This window comes from Meles meles, chromosome 1 (assembly GCF_922984935.1).
Source record: "Meles meles chromosome 1, mMelMel3.1 paternal haplotype, whole genome shotgun sequence".
Classification (NCBI taxonomy): domain Eukaryota; kingdom Metazoa; phylum Chordata; class Mammalia; order Carnivora; family Mustelidae; genus Meles; species Meles meles.
Genome location: NC_060066.1, coordinates 139,128,444 through 139,147,659, shown reverse-complemented (window position 1 = coordinate 139,147,659; position 19,216 = coordinate 139,128,444). Strand labels below are relative to the sequence as shown.

General features: G+C 36.7%; 1 protein-coding gene across 18 annotated transcripts in view; it reads right to left on the bottom strand.

The window, feature by feature from the left end:
- The window catches only part of ZNF644 (zinc finger protein 644), a 101,665-nt gene extending 84,991 nt beyond the window's left edge, over window positions 1-16,674 (bottom strand). For 5 of the 18 annotated variants that reach the window (XM_046000096.1, XM_046000123.1, XM_046000043.1 and 2 more), the window contains exon 1: window positions 16,415-16,674. The gene's annotated coding sequence lies outside the window, so the exon portion shown is untranslated. Of the gene's footprint in view, window positions 1-10,065; window positions 10,206-12,426; window positions 12,578-15,024; window positions 15,621-16,113; window positions 16,375-16,414 lie in introns of those variants that run through there. The other 13 variants (XM_046000130.1, XM_046000153.1, XM_046000058.1 and 10 more) reach the window with 6 other exon arrangements.
- Window positions 16,675-19,216: the final 2,542 nt, after the last annotated feature.

The window sequence follows — 19,216 nt, the reverse complement described above, 5'->3', positions numbered from 1 at the left end:
TCGCATCAGGCTCCCTGCTTAGCAGAAAGCCTGCTTCTCTCTCTCCCTCTGCCTGCTGCTCTGCTTACTTGTGCTCTATCTCTCTGTCAAATAAATAAATAAAATCTTTAAAAAACAAAAACACAAGGAAACAAGACTATCACTATAAACTAACTAGACTTGATATACATCTACAGAATACTCCACTCAAAACAACAGAACACTTTCTTCTCAAGTGTATATGAGATTCTCCAATACAGACCATATATTAGGCTATAATACAAGTTTCAAAAATTTCAAGGGAATAAAATCATACAAATTATGTGCTCTAAACACATGGAAGAAATATGGGAAACTAATATGTGGAAATTAAGCAACAAACTCCTAAATAACCAATAGATCAAAGAAATCAGGCAAGAAAATTATAAAATCTGTTAAGATCAAACAAAAGCACAACATGTTAAAATTTAAATGAAGAGAAAGCAGTGTTTAAAGAGAAATTTATAACACTATATGCCTACATTAAAAAAGATCTCAATTCAATAACCTAACCTTTGACCTTAAAAAAACAGAAAACTAAACCCAAAACAGGCAGATGAAGAAAATAATAAAGACTACAGCTTAAATGAATGAAACTGAGAACAGAAAATACAGATCAATAAAAGTTGGTTCCTTGAAAGTGCCAATGAAATTTACAAACCTTCATCTAGGCTAGCCAAGAAAAAAAAGACAAATTATTAAAATCAAGAATGATAAAAGGATCAATACTACTGGTGTTGTAATAAGAAATGAAAAGGATTATATGGGAACACTAGGAACTGTATAGCAACAAATTAAATAACCCAGAAAAAATGGACAAATTTCTAGAAAAAACTACAGAAACGGAATCAAGAAGAGGCAGAAAATCTAAACAGACCTATGCCAAATTAAAGAGATTAAGTAATGAAAAAACTTACCAAAAATAAAACAGGATTAGATGGATTCTCTGGTGCAATCTACCTTTAAACCAAGGTGTAGAGAAATGACACCACTCCTTCTCAAACCTTCCCCAAAATAGAACAGGAAGGAACATTTCCTAATTCATTTTATAAGTCATTATTACCTTCATACCGAAACCAAGATACCACAGGAAAACTACAGATAAATGTTCCTTTTGAATAAAATCACAAAAATCCCCTCTATTTCGTGTGTGCTTGCATACAAGTCTTTCTAAAGATCTACCATCTAGATCCTCTTTTCTTCTTGTCCCAATCTGAACTCATCATTTTTCAGAACTGCTGCACAGCCTACCCTCCCTGGATCTCCCTTCACCCTCATTTTAGGTATGTATTCTCTTCTCTCCTATGCTAAATTCTATTTCCTGGAGAATTCCTCTTTTTTACTTAACTCATCATTTGATAAAGTCCATGTCCTCTAGTAACTTCCTGAGATACAGTGCAGTTGGAGGAAATATTCCAATGACCTCTTATGTTTCATAATTTTAGCTTACTCCCACACTTGACAGCTTGGCAAGGTACAGAATTAGTAGTTTAGACACAACTTTCCTTCAAGAGTTTTGAAGGCATTATTCCATTAATGATTCCTTTCCATTGTTACTGATTCCTAATCTCCTTTATATGCTCCATATGGGAAAGCTATTGGGATCTTTTATTTCTGGTGTCTGAAGTTTCATTATGATGTACTTTGATATGTTGTTTTTCAATCACTATGCTGACCATTCTGTAAGACCTTTCAATGTGAAAACCCAAGTTTTTTGTTCAATTATTATTAATTTCCTCCACACATTTTCTTCCAGAAAAGGTAATTCTTACCTTTCATTATGTTGAATTGGCAAGTATGATCCTCTAATTTCCTCTTTATATCTCTTTTTGTCCTGCTTTCTGGAAGATTTCCTCAATTTTGTCTTCCAACCTTCTACAAGAATTTTATATTCTAAACTTCTAACTCTTCTATTAAGTATCTCATATTCTTTATTTCCAATCCTATTATTTCATATTCTAAATGTCTAAGAGCTTTTGTTTTCTGAGGGTTGCCTTATAGCAAGCTTCCTTTCTTGTTTCAAAGATACAATTACCTTACTTCCAAACATATTTCAGTGGGATAACTGGGGTTATCCTCAAATGTTTAATGATCCATAATGTCCCATCTTAAAATGAAACATATAAAAGCTGTCTGGAAATTCTGTGTTAATGGGTAGGTGTCATCGCAGGATGATCAATCTGGGCCATTTCCCTGAGTGGATCCACAACTGTTACTATCTGGTGGTCTTTCCCCCTGATCATTAGTTTGCTGTAACAGGATTAATCTTCCAATCTCACATCCGGGGTTATGAGCCTGACACCCAGTATTCTCAGAATAGAGGAAAAGAGGCTGGGGATGATTCCTGATTCAACATGTAGATTTCTAAGTAATTCTTTTTTTTTTTTTTTTTTTTTTTTTCAGTATGATACCCTTAATCCAAGCTGTGTGCAGAGTTCTCAAATACAGAAAGTCTCATTTGAATATCAGAGAAAAAACCTGAAGGTAAGAAACCCTTTCCTAGGACCACAAGTACTGTTTACTTGTTATGATATGCCTTGGAGCAATTCTTTCAAAGTACCTAAAGCCACCAATTTCTGAAGCCACCAAATTTCAATCCCAGCGTCTACAGTACCAATTCTAGGCGCCCCCACCCCAACTAATGGCAGAAAATTCGGTTTTCTCAGATCTACAAATTTAGTTACCACTTGCTGCTTTCAAGCTTCCAAAATTTTACTTCTGTAATTAGCTTTCCCATTTCCTCTGTCCTTGACACCCAATGCCTTTTTAAGAAAACTGCTATTATAATTCTATTAGGGATCTGATAGCAAAGTAAAGTGTTTTAATGCATCATGTTTAAATGAATATTTATCTCATCTGTTTTTTCATGTCAGGTTCTCATTGTTGTTAACCTCTAACCAGTATTAAATTTAAGCTTAAATCCCAGTTGGACACAGTTTTCATCATCCAAGTAGTTAACAATCATCTAGTTTTATTACTTTAGTCAGAAAACATTGGCCTATACAATTCAATTTCTCTAATTTAAAACCTTAGATTTTCTTTGAAGCCCAAGACACAATTTTTTTAAAAATTCACAGGAATTTGAAAAGAACGTTTTTTCTCTATTTGGAATAAAGTTTGACATACATCTAGTAAATAGAACATGCTGCTACTCAAATCTTCAGAGCCTTAATTTTTGTTTATTTTTCTATGAAATTCTGAGAGATAAAGTTGCTCTCACTAATTTCTCTAAAACAAGGCTACTTACACTGTACTTTACATTTCAATGCTGTTTATCACACAAAAGTTCAAGCCTGAGAGTGGTTTTTGTTTTTGTTTTAAGATTTTATTTATTTATCTGACAGAGAGAGAGAGATCATGAGTAGGCAGAGGCAGGCAGAGAGGGGGAAGCAGGCTCCCTGCTGAGCAGAGAGCCCGATGCAGGGCTTGATCCCAGGACCCTGAGATCATGGCCTGAGCAAAAGGCAGAGGCTTAAACCACTGAGCCACCCAGGCACCCCAAGCCTGATAGTGTTTAGCTGTTCTAACTTATTAAAAAGTTTTACCCTAGGTTTTTTTCTTTCACTTGAATTGATGAACTTCTAAGTTTTCATTCCTTTTATTTTGCCATTCCTTTATTTTTAAGGTTTCTGTTATTATGTCTTAGATAAAACTCATAACCACACACCAAGAATGTGTAATCCAGTATGTAAAGGCAGGGAGTAAGGAGGACCAATTCCTGTTATGTGAAGAAAAAGCTGCTAGAAGGGTATCAGGTAATGAAACTTGACAGGAAGTTGGTGAGTAAGTCTTGGAAAATAAGATGAGCCAGGAGGAAGTTAGACAAGGAATATCACACTAAATGACACCTATGTAGGATGCCATTTGTATCACTCTAAATGGCACTACCATCATTATGGCATTCAATGACCTAGCACAAGATTTTTGGTTCCATCACAGCCACTGGAGATTATCTCTGTCTCCTCCACCTCTTTCCTGTATGAACTTTTCAATGGGGCCCATGTGTATGGAATAGTCAATTTTGTTTTCTAGTCCGTTTCAAACTGCGGCCTCTCCTCATGCACATCGTGATTTTTCGTTGCTTTTCAGCTTTATAGACCCAAGGAGCACAAAAAGGTGGGGATGGATCTATTCCCAACAAGTTTACAGGCAAACAGGGAAGAGGAAAGGAGGTCCAGGGAAGAAATTTCAGGGAAGCTTCCTATTCCCATACCAACAGTTCATCAGGATAATCAGAGTAGACAGTTCTGCTGTCATCCCTTCTCACCCATACTATTTATACCAAAATGCCAAACTTCAGAGTGATGAGTGAAATCTCTATTTCCAGTGACAATAGGGACCAGCCTATTCTCTTTTGCTTTAACTGCTATCTCAACAGGTAACTTGGACACAGTCAAATGTACCTCCCTATTTTGCCATGTTGCCAGAAAACTCTTAACTGAAATTAACCCTATATTAGCTGTGAGAATGATTAAAATGTAAACCTGTTGAAGTAAGACTAATATACTATCTTATATTCCTAGACTCAACTTCCAAATTCTGTTCTATTTATTAACTCCAAAAAGTACAGAAAACAATTTTTAACTGTACTTGTATAAATTTTTCATATTTTTCTAGTTCTTCTGTTTTAAGGGCACCTGGTTAGTGCAGTCTGTTAAACATCCAACTCTTGGTTTTGGATCACGTCGTGATCTCAGGGTCATGGGAACAAGGCCCCCATTAGGCTCGGATCTCATCGCAGAGTCTGCTTGAGACACTCCTTCTTTGCCCCTTCCCATAGCACGCGCGCTCTCTCTCTCTTAAATAAATAACTCCTTAAAAAAAAAAATTCTTGCTTTAAAAATAATCTTACTGGGCGCCTGGGTGGCTCAGTGGGTTAGGCCACTGCCTTCAGCTCAGGTCATCTCAGGGTCCTGGGATCGAGTCCCACATCGGGCTCTCTGCTCAGCAGGGAGCCTGCTTCCCTTCCTCTCTCTCTGTCTGTCTCTCTGCCTACTTGCGATCTCTCTCTGTCAATTAAATAAATAAAATAAATAAATAAAATAAAAATAATCTTACTCACTCTAAGACATGGTACACATTCAAGAGCTCTTAAAAACTCTAGTAAAGACAAACAACTTATATCTTAAATATCAAAAAATACTATTGCTCCAAAGGAACTATAGGGAACTTCCCCCCAATAAAAGCAGTGTGTTCTCAACTATCCTAAAATTTTAAAATAAGCATTTTAAAAAACAAATTTAACACTGAAAGTCCAGACTACTAATTTTTATTATCTGTTTCCCCAACTCCCATACCAACAGTTTCTTAAACCATGGCTAAAATGTACTATTATAACTCAAAATACAACATTACAATTCAAGCTCTTATAACTATTCATCTCAAGTATTTTTTTAGTTCAAAGTACTAGCAATTCAGAAAATACCACTATAGCATAACTTTTTTTTTTTTACAATTTTAATATTTATTTATTTATTTTTTCAGCGTAACAGTATTCATTGTTTTTGCACAACACCCAGTGCTCCATGCAATACATGCCCTCCCTATTACCCACCACCTGGTTCCCCCAACCTCCCACTCCCGCCCTTTCAAAACCCTCAGGTTGTTTTTCAGAGTCCATAGTCTCTTATGGTTCGTCTCCCCTTCCAATTTCCCTCAACTTCCTTCTCCTCTCCATCTCCCAATGTCCTCCATGTCATTTGTTATGCTCCACAAATAAGTGAAACCATATGATACTTGACTCTCTCTGTATAGCATAACTTTTTAACTTAGTTTTCAAATCAAACTTAAAAGCTCATCAGTTTTTTTAATAGAACAGGCAGATGTATCCTAATTAGTGTTAATAATTTATTTGCAAATTGTGTCCAAGTAAATTTATTTTCAGTATCTGGAGATAATAAAACTGTTCCATTTTAATTTTAACTTTGTATGCAAACCTAAGAGCCACACATTTCACCTGCCTGATTTTAAAACTACCCATCCTTACTCCTAAAATATCCTCCCTTTTATTATATCCTCCTTATTATATTAGAGATAATAACCTCTAACTGGCCTTCTTCACTTCAATCTTTTCACTCAATTATGTTATATCTGGCTGCTAATCTTCTTTTTCTTCATTTATTTCTGTTTAGTGGACTTAGTTGAATCCCTTATTTCTAATTTCTAATCCAAATTTCTTTAGATTCCTTCAGCTCAGGCCACAATCTTATCAAATTTATTCTTCATTACATTCATTTAAAATAGATTCTACTTTGAGTAAGGAAAATGCTTGCATTCCACAATTCTCATCTCTGTGCTTTTTAACATGCTTTTCTCCCTAGTTGATACTCTCTTCCCTTTCCACTAATCTATTCATTCATACCACTTCTTCAAAACCTAGATTATGAAAACATTCTTGCCAAGCTTAATTAATCCAATCTTATCTGACACCACTCATTTTTATTTTGTGTCAGCTCAGTATTTCAAATGTTTCATTATTAAGTACTCCTCAATTTGTGTCTTAGTTCATGAGCTCTTTAGAGGAGGAACCATATCCTTTGCTCTATTATTACAGCATTCTTACCCCAAGCAAGATACTATATGAATTCTATATATAACTAACCCAATGAAAACAAGCAAAGGTTGAAGAGACAACCATACAAATAAGGTTTTGCTGGAAAAAAAAAAAAAATCCAATCTCCCCAAACAACATTCAAATACAACATCCATTTTTGTGAAAACAACACAAAAACATAGAAAACACCCTTAAATGTGTTTTTTCTTCCCATAGAAATCGGCTCTTAAGGTTATTAATTAGTAACATTCTAATTGTTTTGTTTGTGGTTTTCTAAATCTTACACAAAAGGTACTACATAAAGTCTTAATATTTTGTAGATAATAACCATATGTTTTCAAGGTCTAATCTAACCAATTTGCTTTAGCCTTCTATACTTCACAAATATAAAACCTATATAAGTTGATAGATGAGGTTTTATTTCTTCAGAACAACTATTAAAATTTTTAGAGCAAGAGTATAATTAAGCCAAGCTATACATTTTAAAAAACCGAAACTTTATAAATATTTTCATTCATAAATTTAAAAGCATTCACAAATCAAACGTTAATGAGGAAGTATTTTCATGTCCACTTATGCACAATTTATAAAACATATCTATTCCTCAAAACTAGGCATACTAGAATATAAAGATACATATTTTCATTATGTACTTCTTACAACTTTATTATAATACATATTTCAGAAATAAAAATCCTTCTCCCAAAAGCACCAATTGTTACACTAGTAAACAATCCTTACACTGCTCAATATTTATGAAACACAATGTTGTAACCATTAATTCATTTGAAAAATAAAACTGATTCAAGTTAGAAGTAAAAATCATCATCAGTAATTCCATTTCAGTTCTCATTTTATAAAGTGTACCTCATCGATTTTAACCCTTCAGATTTTTGTGCAGCTGTCCTTAAGGTAATATTTTAGTTCTTCACACATAAATGTCAAAATCTTTCAGGCTGAGAATGGATACTAACTGAGCTGTAAACAGAAGTATACCAATTTATTCTTATCCCTACAATCACAATCAGAAATACTGAAATACCTTATTAAGTAACCTGCAATGCTTGAAAGCTAACTCACAGAATGCTTAGAAGCTACTATTAAAGAGGTTCCAAAAGGCCTCTATATAAGGAGGCAAACCAAGACCTCCTCTACCTACTTCTTGGCTATATGCCTAGAGGACACTGTAATGAAAATAAGCCAGATAACTATGTTATCTGAAGAGGCAATTCAAATCTCTGCATTCTAAACAAATTTTCTCATCATAAAACTTCTTAAGGGTCAAAATTAATGAAAACTAAGAAATACCCCTCTGATTTTGGCATACTCCACACTGGGGGAAAAAACAAAACAAAACACTAGAAGAGCCATGGAACCAATTACTTACTAGCTCATTACCTCCAAATTCACTTAAGGCCAAACAAGGATAGAAAAGATTCAAGCCATCAATTCTCACTACCTTTGGAAAGGAGGACAAATATGCCATAAACAAGTTAAAAAATAAGCCAAACTTATTCATGGTGATAGAGACCAAAATAGTGGTTACTTCTGGAGGGGGGATTAATAGGAGGGGGCATAAGGCACCTTTCTCAGTGTTCTGTATATGGATCTGAGTAGAAGTTATATGTACTTACATGTAAAATTTCACTGAACTGTATTCTTAAGATTTGCACACTTCACTGTATTTAAACTATATCTAAATACAATATATAGGGGTGCCTGGGTGGTTTAGTTGGTTAAGCATCTGACTCTTGATTTCAGCTCAAGTCATTATCTTGGAGTTGTGAGATGGAGCCCCATTTTGGGCTCTGCACTCAGCAGGGAGTCTGCTTGAGATTCTCAACCTCTCCCTCTGCTCCTCCCCTCTGCTCTCTCTCAAATAACTTAATACATCTTTAAAAATAAATAAAACATTTATGGGGCGCCTAGGTGGCTCAGTGGGTTAAAGCCTCTGCCTTCAGCTCAGGTCATGATCCCAGGGTCCTGGGATCGAGCCCCGCATCAGGCTCTCTGCTCAGCAGGGAGCCTGCTTCCTCCCTTTTCTCTCTTTGCCTCTCTCTCTGCCTGTCTCTCTGCCTACTTGTGATCTGTCAAATAAATAAAATCTTTAAAAAAAATAAAATAAAACATTTAAAAATAACTTACCAATAATGGTCAAATCTAAAAACCTTTTCTCAAATCTCATCCATGTTGATCATTCTCCATCATATTGCTAATCACAGATCACTAATATACCCTAAGCACAACTCTTTCCCCTTAGGAGACCTATGAGGCTTTGTTAGTATTCTTCCAGCATTTTTCTTGCTCTGCCTCGTATTAATTCACTCAAATATTAATTCAATATTCATTAAATGCTCATGTGTACAAGACATGATTAAGCACCCTCTAACATATATTTCACATATATATTCTCCATATAAAACAAATTCCCTAGATTCAAGTCACTCTATTACCTGATTTCAAATTATATCTCCTATTTTAATTCCCAACACTACAGATTTGTTCTCCAGCATACTCTTTTCACAGCTATTCCTTAAGGCTCAGTCCAATTTCTACTTTATCCTTTCTCCGTATTTGTACAGAACTTACTATCGTTTCCCCATCCTTGTACAGAACTTACTACCTATATCTGCAATGTCCAATATGAAAGCCATGTCACTATTACATACCTGAGGTTTAGCTACTCTGAATTGAGATGTGCTTTAAGTGTGGAACACACACTTTTGATTTTGAAGACTTGGCATGGGAAAAAAAAAGAACGCAAAATAATTCAATTGTATTTATTTATTAAAAAATGTTTTAAATATACTGGGTTAAATAAACACATTAATAAAATTAATTTTACCTATTTCTTTTTATTTTTTAACAAAGCTATAGAAGATTTTAAATCACATTTGTGGCTCAACATATTTCTATCAAGGGGTGCTGCCCTATACAATCTATTTATAAAAGGCCCACAACTTTTTTTAAATACACGCCATCCATCCAATGAGAGTATAAGAATTCAATATTTTTTCCCTTTTATAGTGATTTTTTTTAAAGATTTTTTTATTTAGTTGACACAGAGAGGGACATGAGAAAGGGAACACAAGCAGGGGGAAAGGGAGAGGGAGAAGCAGGTTCCCTGCTGAGCAAGGAGCCCGATGCGGGGCTCTAGTCCAAGACCCTGGGATCATAACCTGAGCCGAAGACAGACGTTTAATGACTGAGCCACCCGGGCACCCTAGAGTGATTATTACATTAGGAATTATGGATAGTAACTAAAAAGAATTAAGTGCCTGTTTAATTTTAATATCACTTTAAAAATATAACAAGGAAGCTTATGGCATTTCAAAATATAAAATTATTTAAAAAGTTGTTCTCTAACAGCTATAAATTGAAAATTCATCTACATTTTAAGTATCTCCAATTTTGAGTTAAATGTCTCATCAGATAGTTATTATTAAACCTGTAGCTTTTCTAATACCAGAAAGTATTAGTTCTGATTAACTTACATTATTTTTCTTCTTGGTCACTCGGTAAAGAAAAAGGCAGCTTCTACTTTGACCAATATCACTGTACCAATATCCAGTAGCCAAGACAAAGAGTCTTTATATGGTAGTATGAATAAACAATGTGGGCAATAAGATACCGCCTGAAATAAGGGTAGGCAGAAAATTGCTTTTATGTTTTATAAGTAGGAAATAAAATTTACAAATTGTAATAAAAGTATTGTTAAAGTATAGATAGAAAGGAGAAGAAGGCAGAATAGAATTTATCTATAGAAGCAAGCTATGCCTATGTTCAAAGTTGGCTGCTGGACTATTTACTATCTATGTGACATGAGTCTGAATTTGTTTCCTTGCATATAAAATGGGAATATATGTATGTATCAAGCATCATTATAAGGAATACATAGATGTTTAATTAATGTCAGTCTCATATCCCTTTCCTTTAATACTAATAACTATATAATCGTGAAAAGATTATGGGTGACATTTCCCCCTTCATTTTCCAAACTGCTGAAAGTATTTTTAAGCATATATGAAACTTCTAATTTTTCAGACTCACACTCCTCTGCATGTAAATTTACAATTAATTTTACTAGCTTCCTTTCACAATTTTTGAAAAAAGCTTAAGATTTGTCTGGCAGTGAGAGAAGTACATGGTAGAAGAAAAATTAAAGATAGAAATAAGTTTAAGATTCTATCAGCAGAAACAAATAAAAAACAAAGTATAGAGAAGAAAACAGCAAAAGGAAATGCTGTTTGAGGAAATTCCCCTGACTCAGACTAAGCATTGAAAAGATTAACATGCCTCTCCTCTCCTCAATCTAGCTGCTGTTGAAGCTTCTCTTCTCTCCTATCTGGAGTTTATATGTTATTACGTACAAATACACAAAACCACTCACCTTCTCCTCTCTACTAATGATCACCACCATTCTCATGGTCAAAATTTTAAAGGAGAGTGAAGAAATTTAGGATGTTTTAACAAAGATAACCCAACACATTGGTTGGGAAATAACTTTACTAAAATGTACTCATTCTCAAGTGTCTTTATTCATCAGTTGACAGTAACAAAAGCAAATGTGTTCCTGAAATACTGAACCTGTTTAATAGATTTTGCTGCTAGAACTGGCGAAGGCAAACTTTGGTGCCTGCCTCTGACTTCCTCACAACCTTACCTTTATAGACATGGGTCTAAAAAAGGAAAAGCAGCAAAAGTATACGATTCCAAATCACGTGCAGGTGAAAATATCAAGGTACTATAAAAAAAATTAAACAATGGTAATAGTAATAACTATTATTATAATAGGTTAGCATTTGTGTATTCATTGTGTACCAGAAAGCTAAGGACTTTATGAGAATTATGCAATGTAAACCTTAAGCTTCTATGAAGATGATATTACTGTTAAATCCTCTTGCTTAGTGCTCACACAGCTAGATTTCTTTTTTAAGTCCTCTCTATGCCCAATGTAGGGAGTGGGGCCTGAACTCACAACCTGACTCAAGACACATGCTCCACCGACTGACCCAACAGGCATCCCCACACAGCTAGATTTACTTCAAGGCTTACACTTTTAAACCTTATCTCATCCTGCCTCTTTATTCATATACAATTATAAATGCAACTATGATTTCCTGTGTGTGTATGTGTACATACACACGCACGTGTGTGTGTGTGTATGTATTATTCAGTAAATCAATAGTAAGCAGCAGGAAATTAATTCCCACTTTGGCAAGGTTTTATCCACCTTCACAAACCATTCAACAATTGGCAATCATTCCCTCCCCAATAAATGTTGTTTTGAAAATAAAAGTTACATTTAACATCTTTCTTAAGAAACTGATGAAGATTTGCATTAAACTTTCCAATAAAAGGATAAATGCCATGAAAGAAAAGGATAAAAATGTTAATCTCTTATAAAAGGTAGATTTAAAAAACTGATATAATACAGATATCTATGCTTTGTATTTTAATCCTAACACTTTATTAGGATTTTATTTTAAATTACCCATTTGGTTCCTAACATATTTAAATTTCTGGACCTTTTACAAAGTCTTTTAAAAACTTTTAAAGGCTGTATATTCAACTTCAATGAATGATACACATACTAAAAGGCTTATTACCTAAAAATCGTATTTATCACTCTAACCAACTTCAACTGTACCACAATCTAGACTAACAGAATTAAACTGCAAGGAACAAATAACTCATCTATACTTTTTACAAAGCTACTCACAAGATCACAGTTCGAAGAATCCCAAATGAAATGGGAAGGCTATAGCTTGCAAACAGAAGAGGTTAAGCAAACATTAGCAGAGGGAGAGTATAAAGGTAGTATCTTAGAAACACGAATCTTAATCCAGCCTCACTTTCCTCCACTTGGAAGTGTGCGCTGCTGCTTCTGTCCTGGCATGCTTCTTTTCTTCTCCCTGAAATCCTCTGTTTTTTCCTCCTGGAAAGTTATCTCACAGGACTTTGTTTTCCATGCTAACATCTCTCAATTGTCAAAGGATGTCCTATCTTGAATTTAAAAAAACAAAAACATAGTAACTCCTCATAATCACGTAAGAGTTCCTAGCAAATTCAAAGAGGTAGTAACTCCACAATTCAAATTTGGCAGATTTTAGAAAAAAACTTAACAGTAGAGCAACTAAGACCCTAAAGATGAGAAAATACCTTTTTGGAGACCCCATATTCCCGAAGAAAGACTATGAATTGAATTTGCTGTTCTACCTTCTAGGTCTCCAATGATCTTTGTTACTTGTTTTTAAGAGAAGACAGAAATACTTCAGCCAACCAGCAGGGTGAGCTAGTGGTAGAATCAGATTGATTACTGTCAATTTTCTGAAAATTCAAAGATGTAAATGGTTTATAATATTATAAGCAATGATATCCCTCTAATAAACTAGAATTAAAAGACAATACTTCTAGAACTGCTTTAGTCATTGCTACATCTCATAACTTTGTAAATATTTACAAATTCCATCTACAAAATAGTCTCTATAGGGATTAATGATATTAATGTAAAAAGTTAGAACTCATTTGAATACCTATTCAAAATATCATAGTAGCCATCCTTTATTCTCATGTTTTACTGTACAGTTATTAATTAAAAAGTTAAAAACACTTTTTTAAAAAGAATGTTCTAAAAATTTGGAATTGTTAATTCATCATACCTATTTCTGAATTCAGAGCAAACCTCTGCCTTAAGATTGCCTGCAAAGCAATCATAAGAAAAGTACTCCTACAAGAATAAGAGCCACGCTTTTCCTTTGGAATCATACACTGTGAAGAATCTAAGTAAGTAACCCTAACACTAACTGTATATCTCCGACAAACCTGATCTTTTTCTATCAATTTCTCTAAATTGCAGGTATCCCCACCACTTCGAGTGACTGTCCTTGACTCTCTTTTCTTGTCCTGCTACCCAATACAGTCTCAATTCAACCACACCAAAACTCTCCCTCTTATAACTTGAGTAACAAACTAAAACTGCAAAATGTTTAAGGTTTGCAGGTAACAGACTCACTCTGTAATTACAAATCATCTGAGAGTAATCCTAATTATAAGACTAAAATGCAAGTAAATCCACTCACAAGGTGTTGAAAATAAAGCAACAGCTTACCAACTTTCTTCAAAAATCAGTAATTTAAATGCATGTTAAATAACCCATAAAACTTTAAAACCTGAGCTTTAAAACCTCAATACAATTTAACAAGTTTTTGTTATATTTGATAAAGAAATTAAAGAACTGTGAGATCCCACCATAAGTGATTTTGCTACTTGTTGAATTTCCTAATAGATCTTACAGATCTATTCGGTGGTCGTAGTAATCTTAGCAAGTTGTTTTTAACAAGAGCTAATCTAAGTGGCACGTCCATTTACCCCCCCAAAAAAAATCTATTACAAAATGAAGGCTCTACATCATTGTTTTTGGCATCTCATTTCTTATGTAATAACTGGTAGTAATGGCAGTTATTTCAAACTTTCCAAGAAGTTCATCAAGCTGTTTGTTTCTCTAAATTTTTTGGGTCAAGACTGCTTTTTGAAAAACTCGAAATTCAAAAACAACATTGCTCCAAAATTAACCTGAAATGTCTGTATTTGGTATCTGGAATTATTTCACTAGAAGTCACTTTAAAAACTACACCACCATATCATGTTAGATAACAGCTTTTAACTTATTGTCACAGAAGTTCTCATTAAAATAATAGTATATAACAGATACTTTCAAACATACTCTCGTTTCATTTTTCAACCATTAGTTACAGAGAGTCACCTTCTCATCCCAGCAATGTGACCAACGAAAAGAGCAATGGGGTAGAAGTTGAAAAGACAATTTTCCATTATGCACTAATATAATCATATGTGGCCCTCAATATATCATAAAACAGTGGGTATAACTAGCTGTTCCCTGAGATTCCTTTCACTCTAACACTGCGTGACTCAATAAAACATTTTGCCAATGTTAATGTATCTTCTATTCATTAATACAGTAAGATTGTTCTCTATTAGAAGAAAAGCTTAAAGGGGGAAAATATATATCTGAAAGAAGCAAGGAAAATGAAAGTTTTAAGTTACATTAAAAAAGTCAAATTTTAATTTGAACAGATCTAAAGTTGACGATCTCAATGTGTTTCTCCCTCCAATCACATTATTTACTCTGTTAATGTGACCTGGACAAAACAAAACATTAGTTGTCTCCAAGTTTTGTATTTAAAATCCCAGTTAACACAATATACAAAGTATGATGCAGCCATAAGTGCAGCATAAGGTTATGTTAGATCTCTAAAATTTACACTGCCATGATTTTAATAGCAATATACTTATCACTCCACCAACAGTGGTCAAGCCTTCATGTTTCACCAATTAAAATGTCTAAATTATAACTTCCTCATAAAAACTAATTTTTTCTCACCAAAGCTACCAAGGCAGGATTACTGCCATCAAGTTCCCTGGATACTTACAAACGACACTGAAGGCAAAGAGCAGGTTTCCTTTGAGTAACTTGAGTTGTCTATTTTTTGAAATGCTGTCCTTCTTCTTGGACCAAAGAAATGGAACTAACTACAGCAGAGAAGCAATATACTATTAAGGCAAATCTAATCTATCATCCAGATGCAACAAGACTGGCATTAGTCGGAAATGGCCAGAAGAGATGATGGTGTTTTGGTATTTCTGTTGTAATTATTGACTTGTATACAAAACAGGACCATCATTTAGGCCCTCATTTTGTTTACCCCCTTGTTGAGTACTTCTTAATGACCACACAAAATCTGAAGTCTAGACATGAAAGTTTTATAAAAACTAAATTTATGTCAGATTACTCAGACAGTTCAAGAAAAGTTTTCCACTAATGTTGCTAAACCATGGATGGATCCCAACACGAGAGTCGTCTGTGGAAGTCTGGTAACAAGAAACCTTTAGCTCCACCACCTAAGTTTCCAATCACTGAGAAGGGTCTGGGACAACTCATCTTCAGGTTCACGGGAGAAGTGGAGCACACCTGCTTTCCTCTGGCAGAGATTAAGCTCCCAGGGACACAAAGGCCAGGGAATCAGACCTGGAGAAGCAAAAAGCTTTAGCTGGACACCCACCAAGCCCCTGGCAACCCAAACACTTTGGGCGATTTACCTCTTGCTGTTACTTCCCAGGCACCTAGCGGCATAAGATCTTGCAGAACAGGGGGAGGGGACGGCTATGCGGTCCCGGTCCCACGTTAGGGGAGGGGTGTGTACAGTTAATGCCAGAACTGGCGCTTCTGGCCAAAACCGAGCAGCCCCGGAGAGGGGCTGGTGACTGCTCTCGGACCGCCCCGTTACTCAGTGCTTTGCAATGGCGACCGCCAGGCTCCCCAAGCCGCCTGATCTCGGCCCCTTCCCCCTACTGCTCACTGGCTGCTCGGCTTCATGTGACTAAACAAAACCCCCAAGTCTAGTGCCCAGCTCAGCCCCTTTGTGTCCGCTACCGGATTCTCCGACGCCGCCGTGGAAAGGTTCCCCCACCCCCATCCCCTCTCCGCCGAGTCCCGCCCCGTGGCGGCGGCCGCCGCTCACCTCAGGCTCCGCCGCCCCCCGCGGCCGCCGCGGCCGCCGCCTCCCCGAACCCGGGGCCCGGGCTCCTTGTGTAGCACCAACTCCGCCTCCTCGGCCGCCGCCGCCATCTTAGCCTGTGCGGCAAAACGCGTCCTTTTGGATGGTTGGGACCCAGCCTAGGGCGTAGCTGCCCGGGCCCGAGCGCCGAAGGTCGGGTCCCCCAAGTTCTTCCGCCACCCTCAATCCCGCCGCCGCCACAGCCCAGAGGCCCGAAACCCACTCGAGTCCCGGAGAATCCGACCAAATAACCCCTGAAACTCACAGTTTGGTGCCGTGTGCGTCAAACCGGGGCGACGTTGGGAGCGCGCGGCGTCCCCGCGTCACACGCCGCTCTGTACGCTACTCGGCTCCAATGGCCCCCCTCCGCTCCCCGCTTTTCGCCTCCGGCCCCGGTTCCCACGGCGCAGGCGCGCTGCTTTCCCGCCTCTACCGAGCTGCGGGCCGCGGGGGCGGCCGGCGAGGAGCTCTTGGGCGGCTTTGCTCTGATGGAGCGCCTGGGCCAATTAGGTAAACGGGGGCCGCAGAAACAGTGCACCACTGTTCTCGGGTGCCAGAAACCAAACAAGGTCACCTCCCCCAGCGCTGACCTAATCACTCTCAAGGAGGTTCCCGCCCCAAAGTAGGCACGCTCCAAATATGGTGGTGCCCAAACTCTGCAAGACCCAAGCACTTAGGCAAGCCTAGGCCCTTTAAGGTGGAACAGGCCCATATTTGATTTCCATAATCACTAGCGTGCCAGAATTCCTTTTCTTTTCCTACTGTTGATGAAAGCAGCTAAGGAACTCAAGATCGCCAGTCACAACTGTAATGGCAGAGAAAGGTTTGGATCCTAAGGGAACCAATTGTTGGGAGATGCTTGATGGCCAGGCAAAGCATCAAATGTGGCAACTCAATTAGCAAAGCAGCCTACCCTAAAAGGTGCCCAGGGTTTGGCCCTATTTGATTCTTTCAGATTTCAAGTGCAGGGGAGAAAATATCCTCCCTGGATATTTTCGAGTAGCGTTACTCAGTAGGCCAGGAATCTCCAAATTAAGGTTATATAAGAAGCAATTGAGATACCGGTTAACCCTTCAATGAATCAGTAGGTTCCAAGAGAGTTCTGGAAAGCTTCCTTTTTAACAAGCATCCACCCCAAGAGATTGAGAGCAGAGTTTCACACTCTATACTTTGAGAAACCTGACTTAGGCTGTTTCTTTGCTTTTGAACTGAGCAAACAAGAAGTTGCTAATATGTTTGACATGAACCAAAAGTTCCCAAGGAATCTAAAAGTCCTGTCTTAAATTCAGCTTTTCTGAATCTCTGTTTTCAATTTAAAAGGAAAAAAAAGTTTCATTAGTTTAGCAATTATCATAAACTGTGCTCCTCCAAACCCTCAAGATGTTACTGATACTCAGAGAAACACAGCACAATTGCTCTTATTTGACAAGAATGAGGAACATTCTCTTTCCTGTGCTATAGTGACTATCAACAGCAGCAAACACAGATCCCCGAAAACAGATATTTATACTTGCTGCATTAGTTAATAATAATAGACAACACTTTTTTTTAATAGCTAACACTTGAGCTCTTACTAGGTACCAAATATTGTTCTAACTCAATGAATTTCATTACAACCTAATAAGGCAAAGGGAGGTCAGGTAATTTTCTCAAAATCAAACAGCTCTTTAAACTCTTTAAAATGTGAATTTTCCTTCCTTATTTACATAAATGGGTAAATAATAAAATATAAATGTGTATACTTTTAAAGCAAATTGAGGGGGGATCCCTTTGGGTCATCTCATTTGCAGAATCATTAAAATTGGAACTTCTCCATTTACTACTGTACTTACAGTTGATAAAAAATACTTTGTACTATGAAAATTCTCCCAACTTTGGGTCACTACAAAAGCAGCTACCAAAAAACCCAAATATGAACAAAAAACCCCAAACTCTATTGTAAATGGACACTACTGACTGACTGAGATGTGCAGACAGATCCTATTATAAGCAAATAGAACCACTTAGAACTCCACCATGATCCAGAACTTCTCTTACTAATGAAGCTATTTGTACTAGTAGTAATTACAAAGTAAAAGTAGTAATAGTTAATGGAGTCAGACGCGCTACCGTTGTGCCACGAGGTCCTAAAAGTAGTAATAGTTAATGAAACTATAAACAAAATAGATATCAAAAAACTTGATAAGGGTAGAAAGCTTGGAAAATATAATACAAAAGGGAAAAAAAAAGTAGGCAACTGGAAAAATCCAAGGCCCAGTTATGTGGTACAATGCCAAAATATTTAAAGACATTAAAAGGAAATGGCAATTGAGAATAAACATCAAGATGTGGAAAACAGTTTGACCCTGGCAGAAAATTCACAAAATACATCTACTCACTGTAATAAAATAATGCTCTGATAAATACATCTGATTAAGAATCTTTTAAAGGAAATAAAGAGAGGGGTACCTGGGTGGCTCAGTTGTTAAGCGTCTGCCTTCGGCTCAGGTCATGATCCCAAGGTCCTGGGTTCCAGCCCCACATAAGGCTCCCCGTCCAGCTGAAGCCTGCTTGTCCCTCTCCCACTCCCCCTGCTTGTGTTCCCTCTCTTACTGTCTCTCTTTTTCTGTCAAATAGTTAAATAATCAAAAAGAAGAAGAAGAAGAAAGAAGGAGAGAAGAAAGTTTTTCCAGTGAATGGAATTACCCAGTAAAAGAAACAAAGTAAACTGTGGTCTCAAATGACTTAATCAAAAAGAAAATGCAGTTTGATTTTGGATAAAGCAGATAACTCTTCACATTCTAATACTTTTGAATTCCAAGCAATAAGAAAAAATGAAACCTGATTAATCCACTATCCTAGTAATAAAGTCAAGTTTTGGATTCATCTTAGGGCCTGACTAGTTCTAGACCTAGCTCTGAATACCAAGACTATAAGGCAGTCCCTTTTGTGGAATTGCAAATATTATGTTTGTCAGTTGGGGTGGGCGGTAAGAGCATGTTTGGCATGGGAAAAGATGAAGCAAATAGAAATCAAGTCTTATATTTATCTTTTGTCTCACATTAACTCCAGCACAGAGCCTTATATA